At 46.9% G+C, this 22,155-nt stretch overlaps 1 non-coding gene across 1 annotated transcript; it reads left to right on the forward strand.

The window, feature by feature from the left end:
- TRNAA-UGC (transfer RNA alanine (anticodon UGC)) lies at window positions 1-72 on the forward strand. Its single transcript has one exon. It is a non-coding gene; the product is annotated as a tRNA-Ala (tRNA).
- The last annotated feature ends 22,083 nt before the right edge of the window (window positions 73-22,155 follow it).

Here is a 22,155-nt window from a genome sequence, read left to right on the forward strand (position 1 = left end):
GGGGATGTAGCTCAGTGGTAGAGCGCATGCTTTGCATGTATGAGGCCCCGGGTTCAATCCCCGGCATCTCCATTAGCATTTTTGTTGTCAATTCGGAGCATCAAATAGGTATGCATGTAACTTTAATTCTGTCTTTCGCAAAATGTGAAATTATCTTTCAGTGTTAGTGAGAGAGCGGTGCATGCAGTGGACACAAAGAACAACCCGCAAAGTGCTTTCCATCCTTCTGTGGTGATTTACAGCCAGCGCTTGAAATGGGAAAATGTAAGGGTAGGTACTCTGCACCACAGTACCTGCTTGTTTCTGATAAGTGCTGGTACTCTCCAATTAAAAGTATTATGTTTTTCTTGAGAAGTGCAGGGCTCTCCCTCTCAAAATAAAAAAGTGCCAGGACTCAGTTGCACAGAGTACCGGCCAATTTAAAGCACTGTTGTTGGAAATGGCCTATTTTGCATGGTTATTCCCAAACGTTTCACCTTCTTCCTTATATTTTTTCGGGTCTCTTTTTGCTGGTTTTTGTCTCTGCGCACTTTACCACTGCTAATCAGTGCTAAAGTGCAAGTGCTCTCCATATAAATTGTACTAATGATTGGTTTATCCATGATTGGCATATTTTATTTGCTAATAAGTCCCTAGTAAAGTGCACTAGAGGTGCCCAGTGCCTGTAAATCAAATGCTACTAGTGGGCCTGCAGAATTGGTTGTGCCAACCACATTAGTAGCCCTGTAATCATGTCTCAGACCGCCACTGCAGTGTCTGTGTGTGCAGTTTTAAACTGCCAATTCGACTTAAACCTTCCCTTTTACTACATGTGAGGCACCCCTAAGGAAGGCCTTGTGCAGCCCCATGGGCAGGGTGCAGTGTATGTTTAAGGTAGGACATATACTAGTGTGTTTTTATGTCCTAACAGTGACATACTGCTAATTTCAGTTTTCACTGTGCAAGGCCTATCTCTCTCATAGTTTAACATGGGGGCTGCCTTTAACTATCCTTAAAGCGCAGTTTCCCTTTGAGAGCAGATGAAAATGTGTAGTTTACGGTCTCTGAACTCACAATAAAAAAATACATTGTTTAGTGAAGTTGGTTTTCAAATTGTCTGTTTTAAAATGCCACTTTTAGAAAGTAGGCATTTTCTTGCTTAAACCATTCTGTGACGCTGCCTGTTTGTGGATTGTCTGTCTGGGTCAGTTTGACAGTTGGGCTGTTTTGCACCTCTCCCGACAGTGACACAAAGGGGGCGGGTGTAGCCTGCATATCATGATGAGCCAGCTGAGCTAGAGGGGAGGGAGGAGTGGTGGCTGAAAGGACTGTGCCTGCCCTCACACAATGCAGTCTCCGACCCCCTGGTGTACGTCTAGGGCCTGGCCTGGACAAGGAAGGATCTTGCATACCCTTGAGACTTTGCTTTGAAGTTTGCCAACTTCAAAGGCAGAACAGGGTATGAGAAGAAGACCGAAAACCCCAGACTTTTAGAATCTTTCTGGAATCATGAGGAACCTCTGCCCAGGAGAAGAGCTGGAGGAGTACTGTCCCTTTGCTGTGTTGCTTTGCTGGACTTGCCTGCAGTTGCTGCTTCTGCCTGACAAGAGAGCAAAGGGTGAACTTTGCTGTGTGTCCTGCTTGAGGAAGTTCTTAAAGTGCTTGGAGTAGAGCTTGCCTCCTTTTGGAAGTCTCAGGGATATCAAAGACATCAGTTTCCTCTTCCTACAGCACAATGAACTGTGTGTTTTGTGCTGTTCAAGGAGAAAAAACACTGCCATGCCGTCAACGTCGCTGGGCTGCACCATGACCTGCTGACGCCGGACGGAGCTGCACTGCCCCGCTTTGCACCGCGACCCTGGTCTCACCGACGCCATCATCGGACAACTTCACCGAGCCGCTGCTCGCACCGTGACCTGTGGGCCCCACACTCCGACATCACCTGCTCACACCGCAGCCTGGGTATCCCCAACGACACCGCTCCTGCTGACACCTGCGTCGCTGCCTGCACCGTGGCCTGTGGACACCGCTTGTGAGGTACACAAAGCACCCTCTCGCACCGCAGCCCCGGTCCACCCACACCAGCCCCATCGACTCCAGTGTCGTCACCAGGCACTCCTGCCTGCACCGTGGCCTGTGGACACCGCTCGCGAGGGTCACAAAACATCGTCCCGTCCCGCACCGCTGGCTTGGGCCTACTGACAACAGAGCTTCAGCAACGACCACGCTGCTGCCTGCACCGTGACCTGGTAAAACTGCACATTGCACCGCCTGCTTCACATGGCAGCCCTGGTCTCACCAAATCTGCTGAATGGCGTCACTGAGCCGCTGCCTGCACCATGACCTGTTGGTACCTCACGTTGCATCGTCCCACTTTCCACCGCAGCCAGATGCCATCCACTCCAGCGCTCCTGACTTCATCAGCCCGGAGTTTGATCTGCAAGCGTGTGACTTCATGGGCCCGATGACCCCCCCACCAACTACGGAACCGACACCCCAACGTCAGTGACACTGCACTCTGGAGCTCACAGTGAGGATCTCTACACCCTGCAATTCCACAGGTACTGTTTTGCAGGTCTTCCCGACACCGTAGTTGGCCCGTAACGCTGCGGCTGTCCTGAACTGTTGGTTTTGGTGATCATGACGCTGTGATAGCCCCATGTGGAGCTATCGACTTCAAGGAACTGTGGGCCATATTTATACTTTTTGACGCAAAACTGCACTAACGCAGTTTTGCGTCAAAAAAATTAGCGCCGGCTAACGCCATTCTGAAGCGCCATGCGGGTGCCGTATTTATTCAATGACGTTAGCCGGCGTTAGCCGCCGGCGCTGCCTGGTGTGCGTGAAAAAAAACGACGTACACCAGGCAGCGCCGGTGTAGGGGGATATGGAGCTTGGGCGCCAAAAAATGGGGCAAGTCAGGCTGAGGCAAATTTTTCGCCTCAACCCGTTTTGCTCCATTTTTTTCGACTCCCAACCCCCATTGAAATGACTCCTGTCTTAGCAAAGACAGGAGTCATGCCCCTTTGCCCAATGGCCATGCCCAGGGGACTTATGTCCCCTGGGCATGGTCATTGGGCATAGTGGCATGTAGGGGGGCACAAATCAGGCCTCCCTATGCCACAAAAAAATAAATAAAAAATACTTACCCCAACTTACCTTAATGTCCCTGGGATGGGTCCCTCCAGCCTTGGGTGTCCTCCTGGGGTGGGCAAGAGTGGCAGGGGGTGTCCCTGGGGGCTTGGGAGGGCACCTCTGGGCTCCTTCCGAGCCCACAGGTCCCTTAACGCCTGCCCTGACCAGGCGCTAAAAAACGGCGCAAAAGCGGCCGGACGTCATTTATTTTGACCCGCCCACTCCCGGGCGTGAATTTTGCCCGGGAGTGTAAATACGGCACACATGCCTCGGAGTCAATTTTTTAGACGGGAACGCCTACCTTGCATATCCTTAACACAAAGTAGGTGTCCACGCTAAAAAATTACGCAAACTCCATGGACTTTGGCGCTAGATGCGTCTAACGCCAAAGTATAAATATGGAGTTAGTTTTGCGTCGGAATTGCGTAAAAAAAAACGACGCAATTCCGGCGCAAACAGAGTATAAATATGCCCCTGTATTTTTATGATAAATCTTACAAAATTCATATCTTTAGCACTGTATGTTGGTCTTGTTTTACACAGATAAATATTGGCTATTTTTCTAAAACTGGTGTGGTGTCCTCTTGTAGTGTTTTCACTGTATCACTGTGTTTTATGTGCAAGTGTTTTGCACATTGCTTCTGAGATAAGCCTGACTGCTCGTGCCAAGCTACCAAGGAGGTGAGCAGGGGTTATCTGAGTGGGTAGCTCCCTTATCCTAACTAGAATAAGGGTCCCTTCTTGGACAGGGTGCAAACCGACTGCCAACTAGAGACCCCATTACTAACAACTATCTATAGGAAAATTAAGTGCACCCGACTACACTAGAAAGATTTATTATTGTACCTACTTGACTGGTAACGTGCCAAAATGCAGCTGTGTGTGGCTGACGTCGCCCCCTCCATTGATGGATACTTCCTGGTCTCCTCCCCTGAAGGACATTATAAACTAGGAAGAGGGAAGAGAACACAGGGATTTTGGTGGGATGGAAAAGTGGGCGCATCCGCAAGGGGTGCAGCTTAAACATGTAAACTAAGGGGCATATTTATGGGGATTTGGCATTCGGCATAGTCACCGTGCTGCACTTCCTTGTGTCAAAGTGAGTGAAAGGGCTGGAATGTGCGGTATCTATGGCAGAAGGCGCACTTCTTGTTTTCCCCCTGGGCTGGCGCTCTCTTAGCTGCCTAGCACCAACGCAAGCACCCTTGCACCACGGTGGAAGAGTGTGTGTGTGAATGCGGGATTATTTTTGTGCTGGAAGGGACACCTTCCTGCACAAAAACAATCCTGGGAGGCATTTTCCTCTTTCCCTACATGCAGCAGAATGTGTCAACAGCAAAGCAATACAGAGACCCAAAGGTAGGGCCACTGCTGCACACCTGCACCAAAGGAACGGGGTCACTGCCCATGCCCACAGGCTCAGGTCTGTGCTGCCAGCAACACCTGCCTGGCTACAGGAGGTATCTAGAAGTAATCACAGAATAGGAATTCCAGTTTTCCTGTGATTTGTTGCCATGGACTTGTGGCATACACAATCAAAAAATGTTCAGTGTTCAGAGTGCTCTGAAATTTGGGATGAAGTTCTAATTTATCTGAACAGTTGGATTTGAGCCAACAGCCCCAGTACTGGGTCCGTGGAGGAATGTGATTACTACATGCAGTCTAGTGAAGACTAGATTTTCTGCAACCCCTAATGTCACAATGTTGATCTATATGTGACCATAATATAGAGCATAATGTGTGAACTAATATTGAACTAATATAGCCTTAGAGCGGGCTATACGTCCATTAAAGGCCCGCTATAGTGTTAAAGGCCCGAGCCGAAGGGAGCAGCACTTTAATGTCGGTATAGCCCTGCTACGGAGGGCTACAAGGCCATTAGAACATTCTGCCACTAGAAAGAAGAATGTTTCAATAAATAAAACAAAGGCCTCACCAAGTCCGATGGGGATTGGAATCCCCTTGGGCTCGGTGAGGCCTTTGTTCATAGCAACAGTTATGAACCAGACAACATTGGAATGGTGGAGCTCTAGGCTTCTACCAGCCATTAGAAGCCCGGAGCACTCCATAGTTTTCAATTAAGCTCCCAACATTTCAATAATCTAATGTATAGTGGGGCACTTAAACTCAAGTACGAAGTGCATTCACTGTAGCAGTAGGAGAAATGTATTTTGAGTACCTTAACCCCTTCGCTGCCAGGCCTTTCCCCCTCCTGTGCCGAGCCTTTTTTTGGCTATTTGGGGCAATTTGCGCTTAGGCCCTCATAACTTTTTGTCCACATAAGCTAGCCAAGCCAAATGTGCGTCCTTTTTTCCAGCATCCTAGGGATTCTAGAGGTACCCAGACTTTGTGGGTTCCCCTGAATGAGGCCAAGAAATTAGCCAAAATTAAGTGAACATTTCGTTTTTTTCAAAAAAAGGGGAAAAAGTGGCTGCAGAAGAAGGCTTGTGTTTTTTTCCCTGAAAATGGCATCAACAAAGGGTTTGCAGTGCTAAAATCACCAGCTTCCCAGCTTTCAGGAACAGACAGACTTGAATCAGAAAACCAATTTGGCATTTTACTGGGACATACCCCATTTTTACAATATTTTGTGCTTTCAGCCTCCTTCCAGTCAGTGACAGAAATGGGCATGAAACCACTGCTTGATCCCAGAAACCTAACCATTTCTGAAAAGTAGACAAAATTCTGAATTCAGCAAGGGGTCATTTGTGTAGATGCTACAAGGGTTTCCTACAGAAAATAACAACTGAAAAAGAAAAATATTGAAATTGAGGTGAAAAAAACGTCAATTTTTCTCTGCGTTTTACTCTGTTACATTTTCCTGCAATGTCAGATTTTCGAAAGCAATATACCGTTACGTCTGCTGGACTCCTCTGGTTGCGGGGATATATAGGGCTTGTAGGTTCATCAAGAACCCTAGGTACCCAGAGCCAATAAATGAGCTGCACCCTGCCGTGCTTTTTCATTCTATACCGGGTTTACAGCAATTCATTTGCTGAAATATAAAGAGTGAAAAATAGCTATCAAGAAAACCTTTGTATTTCCAAAAAGGGCACAAGATAAGGTGTTGAGGAGCAGTGGTTATTTGCACATCTCTGAATTCCAGGGTGACCATACTAGCATGTGAATTACAGGGCATTTCTTAAATAGATGTCTTTTTTACACACTCTCTTATAATTGGAAGGAAAAAATGTAGAGAAAGACAAGGGGCAATAACACTTGTTTTGCTAATCTATGTTCCCCTAAGTCTCCCGATAAAAATTATACCTCACTTGTGTGGGTAGGCCTAGCGCCCGTGACAGGAAATGCCCCAAAACGCAACGTGGACAGATCACATTTTTTTAAAGAAAACAGAGGTGTTTTTTGCAAAGTGCCTACCTGTAGATTTTGGCCTCTAGCTCAGCCGGCACATAGGGAAACCTACCAAACCTGTGCATTTTTGAAAACTAGAGACCTAGGGGAATCCAAGATGGGGTGACTTGTGGGGCTCTGACCAGGTTCTGTTACCCAGAATCCTTTGCAAACCTCAATATTTGGCTAAAAAAAACACGTTTTCCTCACATTTTGGTGCCAGAAAGTTCTGGAATCAGAGAGGAGCCACAAATTTCCTTCCACCCAGCGTTCCCCCAAGTCTCCTGATAAAAATGATACCTCACTTGTGTGGGTAGGCCTAGCGCCCGTGACAGGAAATGCCCCAAAACGCAATGTGGACACATCAAATGTTTTGAAAGAAAACAGAGGTGTTTTTTGCAAAGTGCCTACCTGTAGATTTTGGCCTCTAGCTCAGCCGGCACCTGGGGAAACCTACCAAACCTGTGTATTTTTGAAAACTAGAGACCTAGGGGAATCCAAGATGTGGTGGCTTGTGGGGCTCTGACCAGGTTTTGTTACCCAGAATCCTTTGCAAACCTCAAAATTTGGCTAAAAAAACACATTTTCCTCACATTTTGGTGACAGAAAGTTTTGGAATCAGAGAGGAGCCACAAATTTCCGAGTTTCCCGATAAAAATTATACCTCACTTGTGTGGGTAGGCCTAGCGCCCGCGACAGGAAATGCCCCAAAACGCAACGTGGACACATCACATTTTTTGAAAGAAAACAGAGGTGTTTTTTGCAAAGTGCCTACCTGTAGATTTTGGCCTCTAGCTCAGTCGGCACCTAGGGAAACCTACCAAACCTGTGCATTTTTGAAAACGAGAGACCTAGGGGAATCCAAGATGGGGTGGCTTGTGGGGCTCTGACCAGGTTCTGTTACCCAGAATCCTTTGCAAACCTCAAAATTTGGCTAAAAAAACACATTTTCCTCACATTTTGGTGACAGAAAGTTTTGGAATCAGAGAGGAGCCACAAATTTCCAAGTCTCCCGATAAAAATGATGCCTCACTTGTGTGGGTAGGCCTAGTGCCCGCGACAGGAAATGCCCCAAAACGCAACGTGGACTGATCAAATTTTTTGAAAGAAAACAGAGGTGTTTTTTGCAAAGTGTCTACCTGTAGATTTTGGCCTCTAGCTCAGCCGGCACCTAGGGAAACCTACCATACCTGTGCATTTTTTAAAACTAGAGACCTAGGGGAATCCAAGATGGGATGACTTGTGGGGCTCTGATCAGGTTCTGTTACCCAGAATCCTTTGCAAACCTCAAAAGTTGGCTAAAAAAACATGTTTTCCTCACATTTTGGTGGCAGAAAGTTTTGGAATCAGAGAGGAGCCACAAATTTCCAAGTCTCCCGATAAAAATGATACCTCACTTGTGTGGGTAGGCATAGCGCCCGCGAAAAGGAAATGCCCCAAAACGCAACGTGGACACATCACATTTTTTGAAAGCAAACAGAGGTGTTTTTTGCTAAGTGCCTACCTGTAGATTTTGGCCTCTAGCTCAGCCGGCACTTAGGGAAACCTACCAAACCTGTGCATGTTTGAAAACTAGAGACCTAGGGGAATCCAAGAAGGGGTGACTTGTGGGGCTCTGACCAGGTTCTGTTACCCCCTTTGCAAACCTCAAAATTTGGCTAAAAAACATGTTTTCCTCACATTTCGGTGACAGGAAGTTCTGGAATCTGAGAGGAGCCACAAATGTCCTCCCACCCAGCGTTCCCCCAAGCGTCCCGATAAAAATTATACCTCACTTGTGTGGGTAGGCCTAGCGCCCGTGACAGGAAATTCCCCAAAACACAACGTGGACACATCACATTTTTTCATAGAAAACAGTGCCTACCTGTGGATTTTGGCCTCTAGCTCAGCTGGCAGCTGGGGAAACCTAGCAAACCAGCACATTTTTGAAAACTAGAAACCCAGGGGAATCCATGATGGGGTGACTTGTGGGGCTCTGACCAGGTTCTGTTACCCAGAATCCTTCGCAAACCTCAAAATGTGGCTAAAAAAACACGTTTTCCTCACATTTCGGTGACAGAAAGTTCTGGAATCTGAGAGGAGCCACAAATTTCCTTCCATGCAGCGTTCCCCCACATCTCCCGATATAAATGATACCTCACTTGTGTGGGTAGGCCTAGCGCCCGCGACAGGAAATGGCCCAAAACACAACGTGGACACATCACATTTTTTCATAGAAAACAGTGCCTACCTGTGGATTTTGGCCTCTAGCTCAGCCGGCCCCAGGGGAGGCAGAAATGGCCTAAAATTAATTTGTCCCCAACCCCCCCCCCCGGGAGCGACCCTTGCCTACGGGGTCGCTCCGCCTGCGTGACATTGGCGCCAAAAAAAAAAATCCCCGGTGCCTAGTGGTTTCTGCCCCCTTGGTGGCAGATTGACCTAAAATCGGCCAATCTGCCCCCAAGGGGGGCAGAAATGGTCTAAATACAATTTGCCCCCCAGGGGAGCGACCCGTGCCTAATGGGGCGCTCCCCATCTCTAAAAAAAAAAAAAAATTAAAAAAAACACAATTTTTTTTTTGCCCTGGCGCCTAGAGGTTTCTGCCCCCCCTGGGGGCAGATCGGCCTAATAACAATAGGCCGATCTGCCCCCAGGGGGGGCAGAAATGGCCTAAAATAAATTTGACCCTCCACACCCCCAACCCCTCCCCGGGAGCGACCCTTGCCTACGGGGTCGCTCCCCCTGCGTGACATTGGCGCAAAAAAAAAATCCCCGGTGCCTAGTGGTTTCTGCCCCCTTGGGGGCAGATTGACCTAAAATTGGCCAATCTGCCCCCAAGGGGGGCAGAAATGGTCTAAATACAATTTGTCCCCCAGGGGAGCGACCCTTGCCTAATGGGTCGCTCCCCATCTCTAAAAAAACAAACAAAAAACAAAAAAACACAAAAAAATAATTTGCCCTGGCGCCTAGAGGATTCTGCCCACCCCTGGGGGCAGATCGGCCTAATGACTATAGGCCGATCTGCCCCCAGGGGGGGGCAGAAATGGCCTAAAATAAATTTGCCCCCCCACTCCCCCCCGGGAGCGACCCTTGCCTACGGGGTCGCTCCACCTGCGTGACATTGGCGCCAAAAAACAAATCCCCGGTGCCTAGTGGTTTCTGCCCCAAAGGGGGCAGAAATGGCCTAAATAAAATTTCCCCCTCCAGGGGAACGACCCTTGTCCAAGGGGTCGCTCCCCATCTGTAAAACAAAAAAACCCTGGTGCCTAATGGTTTCTGCCCCCCTTGGGGGCAGATCAGCCTAATCAAAATAGGCTGATCTACCCCCCGGGGGGGCAGAAATGGCCTAAAATAATTTCCCCCCCGGGGAGCGACCCTTGCCTAAGGGGTCGCTCCCCTTGCGTGAAATTCACGTAAAAAAAAAAAAACTCCCTGGTGTCTAGTGGTTTCTGTCCCCCTAGGGGGCAGATTGGCCTCATCAAATAGGCCAATCTGCCCCCAGGGGGGGCAGAAATGGCCTAAATATAATTTGCCCCCTAGGGGAGTGACCCTTGCCTAAGGGGTCGCTCCCCACACCTAAAAAAAAAACATGAACAAAAACAAAAGAAAAAAAATATATATCCCTGGTGCCCCTCTGGGGGCCCCCCTTTCTGCCCCCACTGGAGGCAGATCGGCTTAATAATAGGCCGATCTGCCCCCAGGGGGGGCAGAAAAGGCCTTCCCAAAAAATGCCCCCCCTGGGAGCGACCCTTGCCCAAGGAGTCGCTCCCTTATGACAATTTCAAAAAAATAAATAAATCCCTGGTGTCTAGTGGGCGTTTCAAAAGCCGGATTGCAAGCAATCCGGCTTTTGAAACGCTTGGAGAGACTTCAAAGGGAAGGAAATACATTTCCTTCCCTTTGAAGCCTCTCCGGGCCTCCCCCACGTGATCGAAAGAGAAATGCAAAGCATTTCTCTTTTGATCGCGCTGGAAGCTGAGCTTCCAGCGCTATGGGGGAGGCTCTGTGACATTCAGCGCACGATCGCGCACTGACGTCACAGGGGGGGTGGGTGGGGTCGGGGTGGGTGGAAGGGGAAGGGCTTCCCCTTCCATCCTTGACTTGGGGAACCCCACAGAGGGAGCGCTAGCGCTCCCTCTGGGCTCTGTGACCAGGACGTAATGGTTACGTCCTGGGCACAGCAGCACTGTGCTTCAGGACGTAACCATTACGTCCTGAGCACAGAACCGGTTAATTTATTAAGTGACATATGATCACATGATACATTTATATAATCAGTCTTATGTTATTTTAATGTATTTGCACTAGAAATTATAACAATTTATATAATGTATATTTATTAACAGTTGTATTTCAGTTATTTTAACTGCAATGTGAAATTTAAATTGAATTAATACGTGACATTATATGAATGCAAAATTAAGAGGTGCGCGGTATAGTTTGATATCAAAAAAGCATTAGTGAATATTATTATTAACTAGACATTCCTAGGACTGAATTTCTTTAACATGAGAAACTGTTTTTAGTTTTCTGCTAATGTGTCATTTCATTGTAGGAGCACTCTCACAAAATGTTAATTTGAGAATAGATGTGCTATTGTTTTACTCCCAGAGAGTCTGGGAGCAGAACCTTGACACTGAGACCCCGAGAGAAAGGATGATTGTCCCTTATTCATACATTTTGCAAATGATGTCCAGAAGACCAAGAACAACCACGTTCCCAGGACTGCTGTGGGATTGATTGATGATGTTATAAGTTACAGTGGGACAAGAGAATACAATGGAGCACGTGATAGTAAGATCCGAGGGGTGCTACCTGATGGACTTTTTGCACACTCGCACTGGATGATTGTAGTTTAGATTTCCTTGGACTTTGAGAGGTACAGACCTCTGACTACGCCTTTGTCCCCCATGCTTCTTTCAGGCTTACACTTGAATTTCACTGAAGAAGACTCTTTACTGAGCATCTGAGTTGGTGACTCCTTCCCTTCCCTTCCGTTCCAGTTTCTTTTTCATTTTTCCAAATCCTTTTTGTCCTATTTTTGCTCCTCACCTTTTGCCCTCATGTCCTTACATGGAATTACATTTTTGGAATAATGTAGGCTTTTTGAAGGATTTCCATCTGTTTTCAGAACATTCAATTCTTTTGTTAATATTTTCTATTGCTGTCACTGAACTATTGGTTTGCCTTTTGCTAACACTTCTAAATTTCTTCAGAAGGTTTGATTACCCTATGGTTTTTCTATATTAATCTGTATCTCTACAGCATTATTTTGAGATTTGTTTACATTAACCTGAGTGTCAATTAGTAATAAAATCCTTTAACTTTATTACCCATTTGAGTTTTCACTGTGTTGCCAAATTGGTTACACTATACATTTTGATGTTTGATGGTTGCCTAACTTCCTGGTTAATCCCTGTCAGGGAAAAAGGCAGTCGACCTCAAGATAAGATCATATAAGAAATGCTCTGTCAAGTCTATGGTTGTCTGCTTTTGATGGGTAAGGTTCATACTTTTATCACCAAGGACAAGTTCTATGAGTGGAGCCCTGTTCAATAAGGAGGCACAGTGCCTAGAGCAATATTTACTGCTGCTAAGCTAGGCGGAGACCTGAGTCTCTGCATTGATGCTTTTTCTGACCAGAAGAAGCTGAACATCCAAAATGGCATGATCAAGAACAACAATATACTACAGTACATGGGTGAGGCCGGCAAGTGTGACATCATTGTGACAACTTGTCTTTAGTGTCCCATCACCACTATGAACCCCTGCTTCCAGAGATTGAAGTGAATCTCCTAGGAACCAAGTTAAGAGACTTTGTGTTCCCATCATAGTGACTGCCCTTTGGTGGTGACTTATCGGCTGTGAGTCTCTGCACCTTGGTGGCCTTGTACCTACTGTGAGTCTCTGCACCTTCGAGGCCTTGTACCTACTGTGAGTCTCTGCACCTTATTAGAGCTGTGTCATGAGGTCATTTTAGCATTTACACTGGCACATTATTTTAACTCCGGTCATTTTAGCACAGCTTCATTTTAGTGGAGATGTTTCATTTTTATTTTATCAGTTGCCCTTCCATGCAGAATTTGTTATTATTTTCTTTGGAGAACATTTTCATTCCGTGCTCAACCCAAGGCTGCACACAATAGTTTACCTGGTATTGCCGGTCCAAAGAGTACAATGCCTATCCGACACAGAAAAATACATGTTGTCACATCAGGGCAGTTCTTAGAACAGCAACATGTTTTATTATAAAGCACCACACTATCCTCATCACATCAGAGGGGACATTGCACCCAGCGAGTCATCTTATGCCGCACATTGCTGTTGCAGTTTCTGCTGAAACTCTGTGTCTTCTCTTCATCCAAGTGGGAGGACTCCCAGCAGACCAGCAGACCTCTTCTCTACCTATAGCACAGGTGTGGGGATTGTGTTTCCTTTCAGGAACTAGGTGGCAAATTAGGGCTAACACTGCTATTGCTCCCATGTAGAATCTTGGTAGTGCAAGAAGGGATTTTAGATTCACTATAGTGATAGTATGGTGGGACTTTTCCTCTGTTTCACTTTTCTAGTCACTGTGCTAAATTGAGTTTCATTATTCTGGTAACTGCAATTCATGCATTTTTAGATAGAATGCAGTTGCTCCAATAAAACACATTGAACCAAATCCTGCTTCTGTTAGTCATGTATGAGACATGTATAACTGAGAGAAAGGCGTAGATGTGCTCCACCACGATTTTCCCTGAGCAGCCTTGGAGTGTCATGCAATAGGCTGGCACAAATCACCTTTACTCTCGTGTTCTGGTGAGGAGCTGGTAGCTAGCCGAAAGGGTTAGAGCGACATGGGTGGAACGGACTGTGGTTATTCTCTTTCACGTGGGCCTTCATGAGAAAATAAAAGATTAACTGGTACATTCACCGGGTGCAGAAACAATGGCAGGGTTAATGGAGCAGGCCATTGAACAACGAGTCAATGAATGCAGATATGAGAGGTGCAGGGCCCTTGTTCAGCAAACCTCAGGAACGACTTATCTCAGTGCTCTAAAGATTGACACTCCTGTTTCTGAAAATTCTTCATCTTCAGGAGAGGAGGCTATGCAAAATGGGCTAGCTCTCAGAGCTTTGTCTGTGGCAGAACTAGAATATAGAAGAAAGCAGGGATTATATATGTACTACAGCTCCTCTGGTCATCTAATCCCCAATTGTCCCACAAGTCTACAGAAAGTTCCGGGAAACACCAGATCCAGTCCTCTGTAAGAGGGGAGAGGATGGACAAGTCAGGAAACCCTTCTATTTGGTCCTCCAGAGAACTGGTTACTCCGAGCCCCTCTTGGCCATACTACTGGAACTTCCTAACAGAGAATGAAAATGTGTTGGCCTTATTGGGCACTGGGACACGCTGGTTGTACCTGTATGAAACATGGGCACAAGAAAGGCAAATACCCCAAGTCCCCAAGGAATCCCCTGATCAGGTCCATGCAGTAGATGGAAAACCATTGATCTCTGGACCTGGTAAAGAGATGACCCCTCCCTTATGGTTGACCTTTGGAAATCATCAAGAGATCCTATCTTTTGACCTCATCACCTCTCCTAACCACGTTATGATCTTAGGACTTCCTTGGCTGATGGCCACAATCTGTACATCAGTTCATCTGGAAGACTTGATCCATATCCTTGTCTTTCCAAATTTGCCATCAGTTTTGTTACGTCACAGAAGACTGATGGGCTCCTAAGGAAACTAACAAGACCAAGGACACTGAATGTCGTACCAACCATTAGCTTCATACAGAGAGGTCTAGTTCAATCAGAAACCTACGGAAAGCTCCTTATTTCCTCACCATGAATTTGATTGCTCTAATCCCCTCTAACCTGGTGCCACGGTTCTGTTTGGAAGAATATATTCACTTTCTGTAATTGAAAATTAGACCCTAATGCAATATCTATATAAAAAAACAAGTCTTCCTGTCAGGCTGCCTGCTGGCCTGAAAGAAATGCAAGTAGTGGCTTAAACTGATGGAGCCAGTGGAGTTTCCTGAATACACAGACTGATAGTTTTGGAGTGGTATTGCAAGGGAGTTACTAGCTGAGCTGTCAAGTGGGTGATTTTGAAGAACTGTTATATATATAAAAAATGGACTATGTACAGTCTAAAAACTATTAAACATTTCAGAAGCACCATTTTATCTTAAATCCTTTTGCACATTTTGTAGCATTCTATCTTATACTGTGAGTAATGCAAGTTTAAAATAATGCCTGACAAATGCACAGTGCTTTCTGTCACAGGGTGAGACCTCGTAGCACTAAAGATATTTTACTAATATTTTTACTAAATGTATTCTACATTTAAGCTGCGCATTATTTTATATATAGCTACCTGAAGGTGAAAGACCAAAAAAACTAACAGGATGTTTCCTTTTTAGTTGCACCCTGGCACTCACGCTCACTGACCCCGCCATAATGCACACAGCATCACCGTTTTCATATTTTTTTTATGCACTTCAACCGCTGTTTGTATCACACGCCATTGTTTTCAGATGTGTGCCTTCAATTGTACCATAAGAAGTGAACAGGGACTTCAAGTCCCAAAATGCACTAGTTTGGTGAAGGAAAGGCCATGCCTGGAGTGCGTGTGTTAGTTGTACTGGAGTCATCTGGTGTTGACCATTCATCCTCTAAAAAACAGACCTACATCTCCGTTGCTTCAGTGGGATCACCGGCCTGCAGTCCTGACTTCACCCTCCCTGGAGGGTCAATGCTTGGGTGATATCGTTATGTCGCTGGCTGACGCGGGCTAGCTCGTACTTGCGCAGCCTATCGCGTGGTGCAATAAATACTGTAACACACTATTATAGATTCATCTGTGCTGTCAGGACTGTGTTATGCTTATTGGAATGCGGAGCTATTGGAATGCAGGGCTTGGAATGGGCTCGTGCGGGGGTTGTCGGGGAGACGGGAGACAGAGGACCGGCGGTTGGTGGAGGGACGACATGCCGTGTTCAAGGTGGCTCCTATATATTGTTAACTAATAATCGTGCCCAGTCACTTACCAAGTCTGGCTTGATATCTATAGCTGCAACATAGTTTTGGCGACGAGCTGTTGGAGCCACCTCAGGACCTGCGCATTCAAGTTACTGATACTAGCACGTCTCTGCACTTCCCGGAAAAAACGCGGAACGGACGACGTGGAAGGAGTTATCTTGCTTTCTGAAGCGGTGAGATCCATTTTGGGACTTCATCGGAAGTTGTGTTTTATGACTTTTGGCTGACAATCTTACTAAGCGCGTGCTGCCACACTCACTGCCTGCGCGAGCAGAGTGTGCGCGAGCAGAGTGTGCGTGCGCGTTCTCATCGAAAGCAGCATACGCTGTGAGCTTCTTACTGGGTAACCTAGCAACAGGAGAGCTCTTACGGAAGAGCCTCATTGTGTGGATCTGTTGCTAGGCAACGCCTGAAATCCTTGCCGTGTCTCTCATTTCATTTGGTTAACATCCGTTTTATTTTGGTGACTATATTTAACGCTGCATATTCAGAACATAGTGGAGAGCACCTTTGCCGGTCGCTTAGACATTTACCTGCATTATTTGCTGCTATACATATTTGGAGTGCAGTTTCACACTGGTTTTGCAGACATTACTCCATAATACACAAATCAAAGTGTATTAAAAAACAAAGATATAACGTGTCCAGCACTATGCAATCTGTGACTGCCCCTCCGCCATTTTTAGTCACCCGGAGAACCTCCAGTTTTATGGTCTCAATGGTTTGACACATTTGAGACTTATTTGGGTGCTATTGGTGCCTCACGCTACAGACCTGAGAGAAAATAAATTCTGTTACTGCACTCCTTAGGCTTTAAAGGCCGAAAAACTTTAAAACATCTCCCTGATGTTGAAGTTGCAGAAGGCGAAGAGTTGGACGAATACCATGAAACAGTAAAAAAACTTGTTCTGAGATTTGACAAACAGCCGAGCCTCGTCGTATTACGCCACAAATTTTTCATGAGATCCCAGTTGCAGAGTGAGTCAATTGATGAGTTTGTTAGTGCACTTCGGAAATTGGGTGCACAATGCCAGTTTGGAGCATTCTGGGATCAACTCAACAGAATAGATGAATGAATAGAGTGATTGGGGATTGCAAAAAATGGGCTAGACACAATCATTTTGACATCCAAGAGGCAGTTAAGACCATGTTATGGTTTTATCGTTCTACACCTGATTCCTTGACTAAGGTGTCTCCTTTTGAAGCGTTAAGAGGTCGCAAACCAACTTCCATTTTGTGTCCGTCCTGGTTAGCAAGTTCAATGAAAGGTAAGGGGATGAGTGAAAGGAAAATGTGGATTTAGGACAGGAACGTATGAAGAAGCGATACGACTTCATCAAAGCCACCAAATTGCGTATGATTTGCCCAGGGGATTTAGTGCGGATAAAGAAAAGTATGTTTGTTAAAAAAGGTGATGCTTGTTTTAGTGAACCTGTTAGGGTGAAAACAATTTGTGGCAATGCAGTAATGGTTGATGGAGGTCGGTGGTGGAATTTGTCCAAGGTTGTAAAGATATCTGAAGACTCTTCCCAAGGTGTTGAATGTGAGAGTGATTGTAGTAAAGAATGTGAAAGAGGTTGCAATAACGGTCCTACTGTACAGGTCAAAGATTTGTTTAGTTCAAGTACCCAAAGGGGAGCCACGGACTCTGGGGAGATGTGTGTACACAGGTCTACCCAGAATTTTTTTTTACTGTGGAAGCTAAGATCAGATGTGTGAGACGTCATGTTTAGGGACTCACAAACTTTTTGGTGGAGTCTCTCACGTACTTTATGGTGGAGTCTTAAAAAGAAAAAGAATAATATAGAAAATGTTTTGTTATTGTTTAAGGTGGCTCCTATATATTGTTTACTAATAAACATGCCCAGAGACTTACCATGTCTGGCTTGATATCTATAACTGCAACAGACTGGTCCCGCCACACCACTCCCGACCTCGCCTAGCAGGCGCACTCTTAATTAGATACATCACGTGACTCGGGGGGGGGCTCCACTAACAGTGCGCAGCACGGGGAGGTGTCCCAGGAATCCCTTCTGGCTCGGACCCTGGATGGTAGCATCTGTACCTCAGTTGTGTCACTGGGGCTGCAACTATACATTCCTCATCAAATTTAAGCAAAACATAAAACAGGATGCACATACACACCAGCTGCCCATGGGGAAGTCAACAGCAGCTTGTTAGGGGCCAAATGAGTGAGCTTGGTTGTTTTCAGGTCACATAGTTCATCAGCCTGGTGAACAGTGCAGGGTTTTGTCGTAGGGCGTAGCCGGTGTTGGTGGCGTGGTCTGCCTTGGGCTCAGATGGCACGAGCAGTGGTTCTCTCATGCAGTCATCCTGTGGCGGCGTTGGGACCTCCTCTTGGGTATGTGCTATTGTCTGACTGAGGGGCATCTAGGTGTCCACCGTGGGGCATGCCGGGCTAATAGGGGATGGCTCCGTTCTTGGTGATGGACTTGACAGGGATACCACAGGGTAGTAGCACTTGAATGCGGATATGTTTCTAGTAAATTCCTCAGTCCCACGTAGGGCAAAAACAAGGGTGCCTTGACGTCGTACGATTGTCATTGGGTCCTTTAATCATCAATTGGATAGGGTGTCCATTTCAGGTGGTGTAGAATGGAGTCTCCGACCACTAGCCCCATTGAAAGATGCCCTGGTGAATGCCCGGTGGAGGCGTGAGGGGTGAGGCGGTAGTTTCAAAGAAACAAGTAGATGGCTAGGTCGGGGTTTTTTGGCAGGCTGTAGCAGTTCCAACGATCTTTTTTAGAGTTCTCATGAACCTCTCAACCTCTCTGTTGGCCTGGGGCCAGAGTGGGGTTATTTTCTTGTGGATGATTCCCAGCAAAGTTAGGTAAGAAGCTATCTCTTGACCCTGAAACGGAGGTCCATTGTCCGTCCTTATTTCTTGCATCAGGCCGTGGGTGGCTATGATTTTTTCAAGTTTGGGGATCACTTCACTAGCTGCCAAGGACACCGCCGTCACCAGCACCACAGGCCAATGAGCGCCAAAAACTCCGGCTACTGAGGCCGCCACAAGCAGGATGAAGCATTCTGGGCACAAAGCCCCCTCCAGAACCAGTGGACACTGTTATTCACTTGTGAGACTGTGGCTTTGCACTCCCCAGGATAAAGCAGTGGGCAACCCACCCACTGAAAAGACTTGTGAGACTGTGGCTTTGCACTCCCCAGGATTAAGTAGTGGGCAACCCACCCACTGGAGAGACTTGAGAGACTGTGGCTTTGCACTCCCCAGGATACAGCAGTGGGCATGGAGTCCCCTCGTGGATCTGGCATCGCGCACTCATCTGGCTGAGGTGCCCCCCCTTCCCTTCCCCCTGAGGTACCTGTTGTATTTCTATCTGATGCCCCTGCAGTGTTCTCTCCGTTTTGATCGGGTATTGAGTGTGGGCCTCGCCATGCATTTTGGGCTCAGTGGTCCACGGACTTTAATGGTGCAATACCTGGACTTGTATTATTGGTGTACATATTTGTTTATAGTGTATATATATTTTTGAGTACTGGATTTTAATAGATTACAAACGTTAAAATCATTTTCTTTTGTCTTTGCATTCTTCCGGGGGGGGGGGGGGGGTTGATGGGTGTAACTGTAATGTATCAATATGTATTAGTGTGTGTGTTGTAGTGGGTAGGGTGGGGGTGGGGGTGTTGCGTGTGTGTGTCACTCTCTTTTTCCTCCCCCCTCCCATGTGTCGTAGGTGGAGTCCTCACCGTGGTCTTCGCCGCCGGCGTTCGTGCTGCTGGTAGAGGAGCAGGAAGACAATGGCAGGGAGAATATGGAGTTCTGGCTCCATGGTGTCCTGGTTCCTCGTGGGGTGTGTAGAGGTGAGCGTTTTCCCTTCCAAGTCCCGTTTCCGCCGTGTTTTTGTTTGTTGTGAATCCACCCCGGAAAAGGTGGCGGATTGGCCTGTTGTAATACTGTGGGCGGTACACTGTCTTCCGCCTGTCTGTTGGCGGTTACCGCCGCGGTGTTTGTTTGTACCGCCGTGGCGGTCGGAGTGTTAAAGTGGCTGTCTATGTTGGCGGTTTCCGCCATGGTCGTGATTCAATTTTTTTTTCGCCGGCCTGTTGGCGGTTTTAACGCTGCTTTAACACCGACCGCCAGGGTTGTAATGACCACCATTATGTTTTTAGAGGCTCCTGTGTCTAATACTGCTGGGTTTGAGTGATCCCCCACTTGTATAATGCATCTGGGTAGTCGACGTGTGGTGTGGAATGCTGTGCCCACTGTGAAAATGGAGTGTATGGAGTGTTCTCTTTCATGATCGTCATCCATGTCACTGTTTTGGGCCTGCACCTCGGAGGCGGTGTTGACGGTTGAACTCCGGGTGCGTCCTTTTGTCGCTCTGCATGCTTTTAGGAAATGATTAATCTTCTCACACCCGGCGCATCTTTTCCGCCTCGCTGGGCAGTTCGCAGGGCAATGGGTTGGCCCTCTACGGTAGCCGCATGTCCTGGATGCGGCGCTACCTCGCCTGGGTCTGGGTTTGCTGGGTGTCGGTGTGATTGCGTTTACTGGTTCTACTTTCACTGGTCCATGTAATGCAGCCTCCATATGTGATGCTCTGGCCTTGTTCAGTTCTTTTGTTCTTGCCATTGTCAGTATGTCAGCTAGAGACTCCCTGACTCCTCTAGGATTCTTTCTCGCAATTTCGCCGAAGCACACCGTTGTATTATTTGTCCTCTGTTTTCCTCATTTTCATCTGTGAATCAGCACGTGCTGGCTAGTTCTTTCAGCCTCATGTAAAGGTGTCTATTGAGTGCTCTGCTTGCTGCCGCGCCTGGCAAAATACAAATCTTTCATAATCAGTGTTAGTCATGAGATCGAAATGAGCATTGAGGGCTGCAATCAGAGTGAGGTGAGTTTTGGGGGCGGCTTTGTTGATTGTTTTGGAGATCCTATGTATGTGCTTTCTACCCAGTTCATTGATCATTTCTGTGCATTCTCTACTTTTGTAGCTTCAAAAAATAGTAGTGCTCTTTTCACCCAATCCTTCCACCTGGAGGCATGAGCTGAGGATGTGCCCTCAATGATGAAAGGCTCTATTGCTGGTATGGTGGATATCGTACTCGGTTTTAGCTAACTTGGCGTTTTGGCAGCAGTTGGGGTGTGGTCATGCCGTCCGATGGCACACGTTGTGCACATGAGTGGTAGGCCGTAGGATCTACTGGTGCCCTCTGAGGGTATGGCGCAATTTCGCAGTTTTGTGGATCTCTCTTTAGCTAGTGTTATTATTGCTGTATGGTGAGCTGTTTTAATCATTGCTTGCCTTCTCTCCTTCTTTTTCTTTTTTTTGATAATGGAGTGTTGCACTGATGGGAGGCAGCATCAAAGGGGGCTAATGGGCCTGGGGATGGAGGGCAAACAACACAGTGTTAGGCTCACCTGCTCTGTGGGCTGATGCACAGCGAGTAGTTCCAGCTTGGGTGGGCCCCTGTCGAGTCGCTGAATACCGGAGATGGCGCTCACAGGAACGAGAGGTGAGTGTGTGGCACTTGAACAGCAAGGTGCTCCGGGCAGGCAGGCCACACCTTCCTCTGCCGCCTCTGGAGGGAGCGCGAGATGCAGACTAGTAGGGCCGCTTCGAGGAAGCGGGGCTGTCTGCTCAATGATAGCGACTCCGCATGGACAGTAGTGCGGTTTCTGGTGCTGTTGAGGCACTGCGGGACTCCCTCATCGGCAGGTTTATGTCGCTGACTGATGCGGGCTAGTGGGTGCTCGCACTGTGCAATAAATACTAGAACACACTATTATAGATTCATGTGTGCTGCCAGGATGGGTCCCGTCACACCACTCTTGACCTCGCCTAGCAGGCACACTCTCTATTAGCTAAAGCACGTGACTCTGGTGGGGCTCCACTAACAGTGTGGAGCACAGGGAGGTGTCCCAGGAATCCCCCTCTGGCTCGGACCCTGGATGGTAGCATCTGCACCTCAGTTTTGTCACTGAGGCTGTGACTCTACAGATATCACAATTTCATGTGGGAGACTACAAAAGTTTCTAGCTTTGCAACAAGAATTTTAGATTCTATTGAGGACAAGGAGGCGAGGATTATGCTTCTCAATATTTTACTACTCCATAAACAGCAGCCAATAAGAAAACAGTAAAAACAGAAAACACACTATAAACCATGAGGATTTGAACCATGACTTTCATATAACCCACCACAAGTAGCCCAACACAGTCTACAAAATAGGGAGGCACCATCTGACTTCCTCTTTCTTTGCAAAACAGTCCAAATACGGCTATTGAAGATGAAGGGATCCGACCAGAAACACCAAGGATGTCTTCAACTCCAGCCGAACCTAGTAACCGACCCCTGCAATCAACAGAGAACAGGAGATCCACGAAGCATTACGTCTGTTTAGAATCAGTTCCTAAAAAGAAAGAAAATATGAGTTTGAAATTCGGCCCCAACACGCTAAATTTGAGTGAGGGCAAAATACAAATTAACAGATCAATGTAATGCAAGCACTATTAAACTCTGCAAGATCACTTTTGCCAACGGGTGGGATAATCCTTGCCTCCATGTCCTTAATAGAATCTAAAATTCTTGTTGCAAAGCTAGAAAATGTTGTATTCTATGTCAGGACCAGAGGCTCCGATTATGCTGGTTCAAAGCTGATCAAAAACCTAAGAAGAAACATGTACAATTG

The sequence above is a fragment of the Pleurodeles waltl genome, unplaced genomic scaffold (genome assembly GCF_031143425.1).
Source record: "Pleurodeles waltl isolate 20211129_DDA unplaced genomic scaffold, aPleWal1.hap1.20221129 scaffold_67, whole genome shotgun sequence".
NCBI lineage: Eukaryota > Metazoa > Chordata > Amphibia > Caudata > Salamandridae > Pleurodeles > Pleurodeles waltl.